Here is an 8,985-nt window from a genome sequence, read left to right on the forward strand (position 1 = left end):
ATAAATCTATATATCATAATCTCTGGAAGGCGAGCGGGCACATGTCTCCACTGCCTCGGCTCCTGCATCCTCTTGGACTCACTGAGTTAAGTGTCACTTCCTGTCATCAGGGCTTGTCCTTTTCACTTGGGGCAGCTGGAGACGTTGAACAAACGAACACAAGGACTTGACAGTGTTGGCCCCTGCCCTGCACCTCAGCATAAAGGCTTCTTGCCAACCTGGGCTACACTCAGGAAGGAGTCTATCCCTTCTGTTCTGCTTCTTCAAGAGTCCTGAACATTGTGGGATTCAGCCGAGGACCAACCAGCTGCAGCAGGCCTGATAAGTCACCCATGGGCCTGTGGGGTGGAGCGATACAGAGAAGTCGCGGGCTGGGACATGGTGCTCTCATCTGCCAAAGGAAGCAGCAGGGTGCTCTCAAGGCCACATGAAGGCTCCAAGGCCCTTCTCCACATCTCAGCTGAACATCACCCTCCCCGGGTGCCAGACTGTCGCTGAGATGGACTCAATGCATGTTTGGGCCACAGTCAGCACGGAAACTCCCCTCCCCCAACTCACAGCTTGAAAACAGGTCCATCGCCTCCCTTCCCACTTGTAACAACCAAAGCCTAAGTGCAGCAGCCTCCCCCACCCCCGGATACACAAGCACTCCAACTATTGGAAACTGAGTCCCATAACTGTCTCATCCCCTCACTCATCCCCCCCAACACACCCACCCATATTGTATATACAAACACACACACACACTCGTGTGCAATGTGGCCCATTCCAGCCTTGGAATGGGGTAAACAAGAAAGCTCACCCTGCTCCCTGCTGGCGCCAACATGCACTGCACTTTTAAAAATTAAGTTATTTATTTTTTAATTTATAATGAGGAATGTTTACATTTGCACTTAATGTGTATCCCTGTCTGATGGGGGCTGTGTACCAGGGTGGGGGGAGAAGCAGTGGGGTTAGCAGCGCAAGGGACCAGAAGTGGGCTTTGCAACACTGACCCCAATTTTAAGAGGAGTAAGGGAGAGGAGGGTCCATTGAGTTTACAGGTGTGAGGAAAATGCCCTTTCCTCTTGGTTTCTCAGGTGAAGGTCTTGGTTTGGAGAAAGATTTTTTTCCCCCTTTTAACGTTGTTGCTTTTTGATGTGCAATTCAGCTCCAGGGATATGACTGATTAGGTCAGGTTGAGCATAGAAAGGACCCAGGAAGGCGCGTGTCCCAATGCAAAAGGCAAGCTGTCTTGGGGAAGCTGACCCTTGAATTCTGGGATCAGTACAGAGCTCCCCTCCCCTCACTTGACCAGTCACTGATTTTTTGCCACTGAGAAGTGGCTGTGCTGACACTACAGTAAAAAGGTACACATTCCATGAATGTTGGTGGGCTACAATGCACAGGAAGACATCTGTGTGGTACTCTGCTCTAGCCAGGATGCGGTGTGGCTCCCATGATGCTCCAGCTGTGCAGTGATCTCAGTCACAGTGTGTAGGGGGGGGGGTCTGTTCCATGGCCATCTCACCACCTCCTGGAGAGGCCCTACCAGACCAGCATACAAAAGTTAACACCAGGGAAGTAACAGTCATTTGTGAATGCTCTTAGGCCCAGGTTAATTTGCAAAAAATAGGACGGCGGTCTCAAGGGTGCTTGGCAGAGTTGAATTCAGATCTGTGCAAGTAGGCTGTGGCTATTCAGTCATGTAACCACATATGCAAGTCTATATTTGCATCTTCCAGCACGTTCTAAGTTTTTGCCATAGTCAGCTGTAGCTCCAATGTTAAAATGTGCTCCAAGGAGCAGGAGAGCTGCCATGGTGCTAAGTTCTTTCAGCCCACTAGAGGGCAGGATCTTTCAGTGTCCAGGCTGCTGCCCTTGTGGAATGTTTGATGCTTCAGTGCTCACCCATGGCCTTTTCCATTAAAAGGGGGAATGCAGATATTTTGGGGGAGAAGTCACTGCAGTTGTGAGCAGGCTTTATTCTGGGCTAGAGTATATGTTTTGTATGCATTAAGAATCCACACTCAATCTGCCCGATCTCAGGTAATCAGGCTGTGAAAAAAACCTTGCTTCCCCCCCCCCCACCTCCAAAGAGATGGATTTCAGATCTGTGGCCAGATACTGGATTCAGATACTGGATCTGATTGGCTACTGTTCTGATGTGCTATACTGCAGCTTACAGCCTCCAGTAGCTGCCAGGGCAGTATGATGTTACTCTTAGGATGTCACCAGGTTCATACTGGGAAATCATCCCCCATCCACTCACTGCAGCTGTGTGCCCTAGTTCTACTCCACTTTTGTTTTAGGAAACAACTTTAACTCTTATTGTTACAGAGAGAGGTGGAAGGCAACAAGGGTAACAAAATAGGCATAAGGAAGACAGCAGCACATCTCTACCAGATAGATGTTCCACCAGATACTTCCTTTAGGAAACTCTGAGCATGTGTTCTCTGCTATGTATTCTCAGCAAGGAGGACCAGCAAAATGCTTTTCACAAAACAAAAAATGAGATTCGCCAAAGTCTACATCAGCAACTGTTTTCACTGTAATTAGGGCTGCTGCCTCTCCCCGAAGGTAAGACTTTTTCATGAAAGAGAGGCTAGAATACTTTATATATGTTGATCTGTTCAAATTTACCCAGTTTAAACACACACACTGACACATACACCATCAGGCAGCAAAAGTAATAGAAAACAAAGAACTGACCAGTCCCATTAGAAACTGACCGCCCTAGCAACAATACAGGCAGCAGACTTCCAGCTGGGTCAATTAGACTATTGTTCAATGCTCATATGCCCATCCAGCAGATGGTGTGAGCAGGGAGTGAAAGTACACAGCATCAGGCCAGGAGGAGGGAAGAGCCCCTGTGTGATCCCTTGAGGGATATCAGAAATCATTCCCCACACCCGCCACCTAGAGGGCTTGGAGACAGCACTCAATCTTCCAGTCCTGGGCTCAGTTACAGGCTATCTGATGTATATGAGGGCTTCTGCCAAAAAACCCGTTAACTCCAACAGCAGATAGGAAGAGTATCAAAGCTGTCAGCTCTGCAGTAGGTACACCGGGCCTAGCAAACCAATGTCTAGCATTGACAACGGCTAGTATTATAATGCCGTTGTACAAATCTATGGTAAGGCCACACCTGGAGTATTGTGTCCAGTTCTGGTCGCCGCATCTCAAAAAAGACATAGTGGAAATGGAAAAGGTGCAAAAGAGAGCGACTAAGCTGATTACGGGGCTGGGGCACCTTCCTTATGAGGAAAGGCTACGGCGTTTGGGCCTCTTCAGCCTAGAAAAGAGACGCCTGAGGGGGGACATGATTGAGACATACAAAATTATGCAGGGGATGGACAGAGTGGATAGGGAGATGCTCTTTACACTCTCACATAATACCAGAACCAGGGGACATCCACTAAAATTGAGTGTTGGGCGGGTTAGGACAGACAAAAGAAAATATTTCTTTACTCAGCGTGTGGTCGGTCTGTGGAACTCCTTGCCACAGGATGTGGTGCTGGCGTCTAGCCTAGACGCCTTTAAAAGGGGATTGGACAAGTTTCTGGAGGAAAAATCCATTATGGGGTACAAGCCATGATGTGTATGCGCAACCTCCTGATTTTAGAAATGGGTTATGTCAGAATGCCAGATGCAAGGGAGGGCACCAGGATGAGGTCTCTTGTTATCTGGTGTGCTCCCTGGGGCATTTGGTGGGCCGCTGTGAGATACAGGAAGCTGGACTAGATGGGCCTATGGCCTGATCCAGTGGGGCTGTTCTTATGTTCTTATGTCTAGCTGCTAGCAATTTCCACTCTGGGTTACCATTCAATACTGCAGAGAGGCTCCAGCTACAGACAAGAGCAGAAGACAGATCTCACCACACAGTGCCTGAGGCAACAAGAATGGTGGTGCCAGGAGCCCTACCTATGCCCAGGAGAGATCAGTCTGCTCTCAGCCAATCTTTCAAGGAAGGGGGAAAAGGAAAGCTTTAACTAGAGCTAGGGAAAAAGTCAAGCCAGGATTGAAATGGCATATACTGATGTTGCAAGCATTTAAATTCATATCACCAACCACATTTAGGGACAAAGGGACAAACCAGGGATCATGAGCCACTAAGAGAATGCTCTTGGTGAGTCTCAGAGACAATGGTGTCATTTCAAAAGTTGACAGAGCAGGCTGCCACATGAACATACAAAGCAGTATCAGGTGAATTGGGCCCAAGCCTCCTTGTGAACACCACAGAGGCCTCTGGCTGGCCCATGTGTGACAGAGTTCTGGATCTATGGTCTGACCCAGCAAAGGCAATTGTAGGTGGAGAGGAACTGAAGTTTTGGCACAATCAAGCAAATTGACTTTCCAGTCAAGTGGTTTGCCACACCCTACCAAGTTTTATAATCTCTACAGCTATTCAGCTGTGGTTCAGACCTCACCATTTTCAATGCAGAGAAATCAGCCCCCTTCCAAACTCAAAATGTGTTCCAGCCTAGATTTCAATTCACACCACATAACTGGGAACCACCAGAGCAGTTGTCCTTGGCTTTTTAAACCCTTGCTTTGCTCTGTGGATCTTCCATGGTTGCAAACCACATTGCCTAACCTGTTTTCAAAGGATTCTTAAAGCCCTCTAGCAAGATGAGCTCCCCCATCTGCGACTCTGTAAAGATCATGACAAGCAATGGCTTAGGTATTTGGGCAATAAAGGGGCAATCTTGTGGCTCTGAAACAGGAGCATGAAGCTGTAACTCCATGGTAGTAGAGGACATGTTTTCCATACATGAAGTCCCAGGTTCACAGCACATCTAATTTAAAGACTTCAGGGTAGCAGGTGCTGGGAGAGCCAAGCTCCCCCAAGGCTGAGCATCAAAGCAAAAGTTCCACTAACTGGGTTCTTTGTGCTTCCATTTTTTGTTTTGGTTTTTAAACAAGCAGCAGCCACAGGGGAAGGGGGGCAAGCAGGATTGGGAGAGGGACTGCATGGTCACAATGGAAGTTCTCTCAAAGCATCTTTTTTTGGTGCCAATGGAACCATCCCTCCCATGAGAAATAGCTGCTTTGGGGGTGTTTTTGTCAGCACTGTAGCACGAGGAGAAAAAGTTGAAGTATTGGGCCCCATCTGCTGCAGTCCCACACACCTGCAGATGCACACCTGTAGCTATATGACATCACAACACCAGGAGCACAAATGATGCTTTTATTGTCACATGTAAGTAGATTCTCAAATTTTAAGCATTACTACCTGTCAGAGAAGCCAAGACGAGGCTAGACAGACCAAAGCTCTAATGGTGTAAGGGAGCTTCATGAGTCCACAAAAGGGAAATTTGCAGTTTTAAGAAAATCTTGTATAAAAATATGCATAATCTAATTGGTAGCCATAACACACTGTACTCCAAACACAGAATTGGGAATGAGCCAAAGTGCTGCTTAGAACAGCCCACCTTCCTGCACGTTGCAGATCATATAAGCCCGTTTGAACCCTGACCTTTCAACTGCTTGGATTGATTCGGGCCTCTCTGTTATATCTCTCTCAGTTCAAGTCTCTAGATGGCTACACTTGTCCCCTTTTCATCAGCCCAGTTGACACAGGACCTGCCCCAGAACAGGTTGCACTGTGGAGCGAGCATGGGCACACGACCACTCCCAGTCCAGTTTGTCATTCTTCCTGTGGAAGGCAAGTTCTCAGTCCTTAGGTGAAGCCATACTTCCTACCACATTGGATCTGTGCATCCTCTACACTTATTTTAACATCCTCCTTGTAAGATATATCATGTCTGTATGGTAATAACATTGCAAGATGAATATAGCACTGCAGATTTCAATTAAAGATCATTTTGTATTGAACATGGCATGTTCTTAATGTAGCTCTGTACCTTGCTCCAAGTTCTAAATCACAGGAGTGTATGTGCTGGAAGGGAGGAAGGGGAAAAGCTGCTGAATGGAGATAAGGATTGTTTACAGAAGCCTCAGAGGGGGCTGCAAGCCTCCAGAGCCCTGCAGGATGCCAGCTCTGCCTTCAAGGTAAGAAATAAGCCCCTTGGCAGCAACAGTGGAATGACACCTGTGGCACCATTGCTTCCCCCCCTCTTCACCTCCCTCCCCACCCACACAAATACTTACCTGGTTCCCAACTCCCCAGTAGGAGTTGGGAACCACTGGTCTAAACAGAAAGGTTCACCAGCTACTAGGTCACTGTAGGCCTGACAGAGATATGGTAACATTCAACTAAATCATTGGTACCTTGTGATGGTTAAGGATCAGCTACAGCTGGAGACACCAAATTTTGAGCTGCCAGGGACACATCATTGAGTCTTGATCTTACAGCGGAACTTGGCAAGTCACTTATAGAAAATATACACTTGTGAATGTTCACTCTAGGAAAAAATATTTGCAGCTAGGGAGCTGCTTGCTGTCTCCCAGCAACACAGCACAGCAGATACCTTTTGTAGCATAAAGGAAGAGCACATAGTGACAGGGAAAGGGGGGCTGCAAATCATTATGGCACTAGGTTCATCAGGCCACACAAAATAATGTCAGTGGGTTGGATGTGGCCCACAGGCCGTAAGTTGGAGACCCCAAGCTAAGTACCGCATAAGCAAGGTTGGTTACGCACCTGTTTCTTTGCTGCACCTGCAGCATTTACCCACTATGGTCTTACCCAAGAACTGGCAACAAAGCTGTAAGAAGCATGTGCAAAATTTTGTGCAACCCTCATGTACACTACCCCCTCACTTTTCTTTGTACACACCACCACTCTCAAAGAGCAAAGCCAGCAGCCCCACGCTGAACTGACTGCAGGCAAGATGGAAGTTCCCATATGTCAGAGGAGATGCCTAGGCTTACAGAAGCTAGACATTCCAAATTAAGTCAGCCAGCTACCCCCAGCAGGCAGAAGACTGGCCATGTCTCACAGCTTCACACTGCATTCTAAACCAGTGGTTTTCAACCTTTTACATGCCATGACACCCCTATATAAAAAGTATAAGACTGGGGACCTCACTGTTGATCCCTCCCCCATTCCAGGATCCTTTCCACCTACCACACTCATTGCCACCCTCTCCCTACCCCTGTAATGCCCTCCCAGCACTGTCCACTGTAACCAAATATTCTTATTAGAGAAAACAGAAAAAGTTACCACGAAGCCTGGCACTAGTGAAAGTTACTTTAGTACAAATGCTAAGAACCTGAGCAGGATTTAGGCTCCATCTCCTGGCACCTGGAAGGGTACAGTGGCTGTCTCTCCCGTTATCTGGTGGTGCTCTAGTTCAGTGGTCCTCAACCTTTTTTATTCCTGTAAGTTGCCATGGTCCCACAACTGAGGCTTCCCAAACTCAAGGTTGAAAAACATTGGTCTAAATCAGTGTTTCTCACATTATGGGTTAGGACCCACTAGGTGGGTCACAACCCAATTTCAAGCAGGTCCCCATTCAATATATTTTTAATAGACTTGATGCTACCATGGTATGTGACTGCATTTGGGGAAATGTTACAGACCTGTACTTTTAACAAACTACTATGTATATTTTTAACAATGATAGTCAATGGGTAAGTGTGGATCGGATTGCAGCCTAGGATTGTTAAAAATGTTCCTGCTTGATGATCACGTATGGCAACATCACTTCTGAAGTTAATGACATCACTTTGGCATGTCCCGACAAATTGTCATTATAAAAAGTGGGTCCCAGTGCTAAAGTCTGAGAACCATTGATCTAAACTATTTCCATTACTTCTCTCCCCCCTCCCCCCAGAGCAGAGGGGTATCATGGTGTGCATTTATTTTCGCCAACAGTTGCCCAGCTCCATTCTGCTGTAGCACCCAAAATGCAGCTTTGTACAAGTTAATGCAGAAAGGGGGGTGGTGCTCAAGTGGCAGAGTGTCACTGGAAAGGAAGGGTGGCTAAGGTGCCACTTGACCCTGAAAGAAAAGGACAGGGCACAACCTCTGAAACTTACTTGAATTACAGGCTGTTTCTTGGGGAACCAGCATCTCTGAAGGCACTATTCACTCTCCACTGTCTGGTCACAACAACAGCAAGGTCTCAATGCATCTAGGAAACCACTAAACATAGTGTTCTTCCAGAGCTGGATGATTGCACTGAACAAATAAGGAGCTGTGGCCTAATAAACCCCAACTTTAATCAAGTGAAGTAGAGGTTAAGAGGAGCAACACCTGGGTCTCAGGGTCTCACATAGCCACTTATGCAGCATTTAGCAGGCCATTTAAGTCACCAATGACAACTGTGCAGCTGGTCTTCTGAGGTCCTGGTTATATATATGCCAAGTTTTCAAGGCAGTAAAAAAAACCCTTTCGTGTGGTATAAGGCACAGAAGGCTGCTTCCTATGCCTTTCAGGCTCCATATTGAAAAGTAACATCAGTGAGTTATTTATGCTTGAAAACATGCAACACAATGTCAGGTAAGAGCTCTTTAGCAGGAGGCACTACAAGCCTTCACAGAAGCCATTCCTGAAAATGCCTTTGTCCACTCTCCTAACAATCCACTGTCCTGTGTGCCTTTGCTCCCCTCAAAATGCTTTTAACCCACTTCTCCAGAATGTATGTAGGCTGGAAAGTAATGCAGGGGGCCCACATATTCACAGATTGGGTATGCCCCCTATCCCCCGCTTCCCTTGCCACCGGAGGGTCCTCTGAGCCCAGCAGAGGCCACAGACTCTCTGGAGTCAAGAATGGAGCTCCCCTCAGACTGAGGGTGGGGGAAGCAGATGCCAATATCCAGGGTTTCTCTTAACCACGGTGGGTTCCAGAATGGAATCCATGCAAATACAGGGGCATGCCTGTGTTATCCAACAGGACACAGTACTGCTGTCTTAAGTTGGACTATATGCTCCCCTTTGGTTCCTAGACAGGAGAGCTTCACCCTTTTTCTACCTCCCTAACCCAAGGAGACCTCAATTGCTGAACCCAACTTAAACACTTTCAAACAAGCACATTCCTGAAGGATTTAAAAAGGAGTCATAAGAATAAAGAGCAAAGATAAAGACTCAAAAGTACC

This window comes from Tiliqua scincoides, chromosome 2 (assembly GCF_035046505.1).
Source record: "Tiliqua scincoides isolate rTilSci1 chromosome 2, rTilSci1.hap2, whole genome shotgun sequence".
Lineage (NCBI taxonomy): Eukaryota > Metazoa > Chordata > Lepidosauria > Squamata > Scincidae > Tiliqua > Tiliqua scincoides.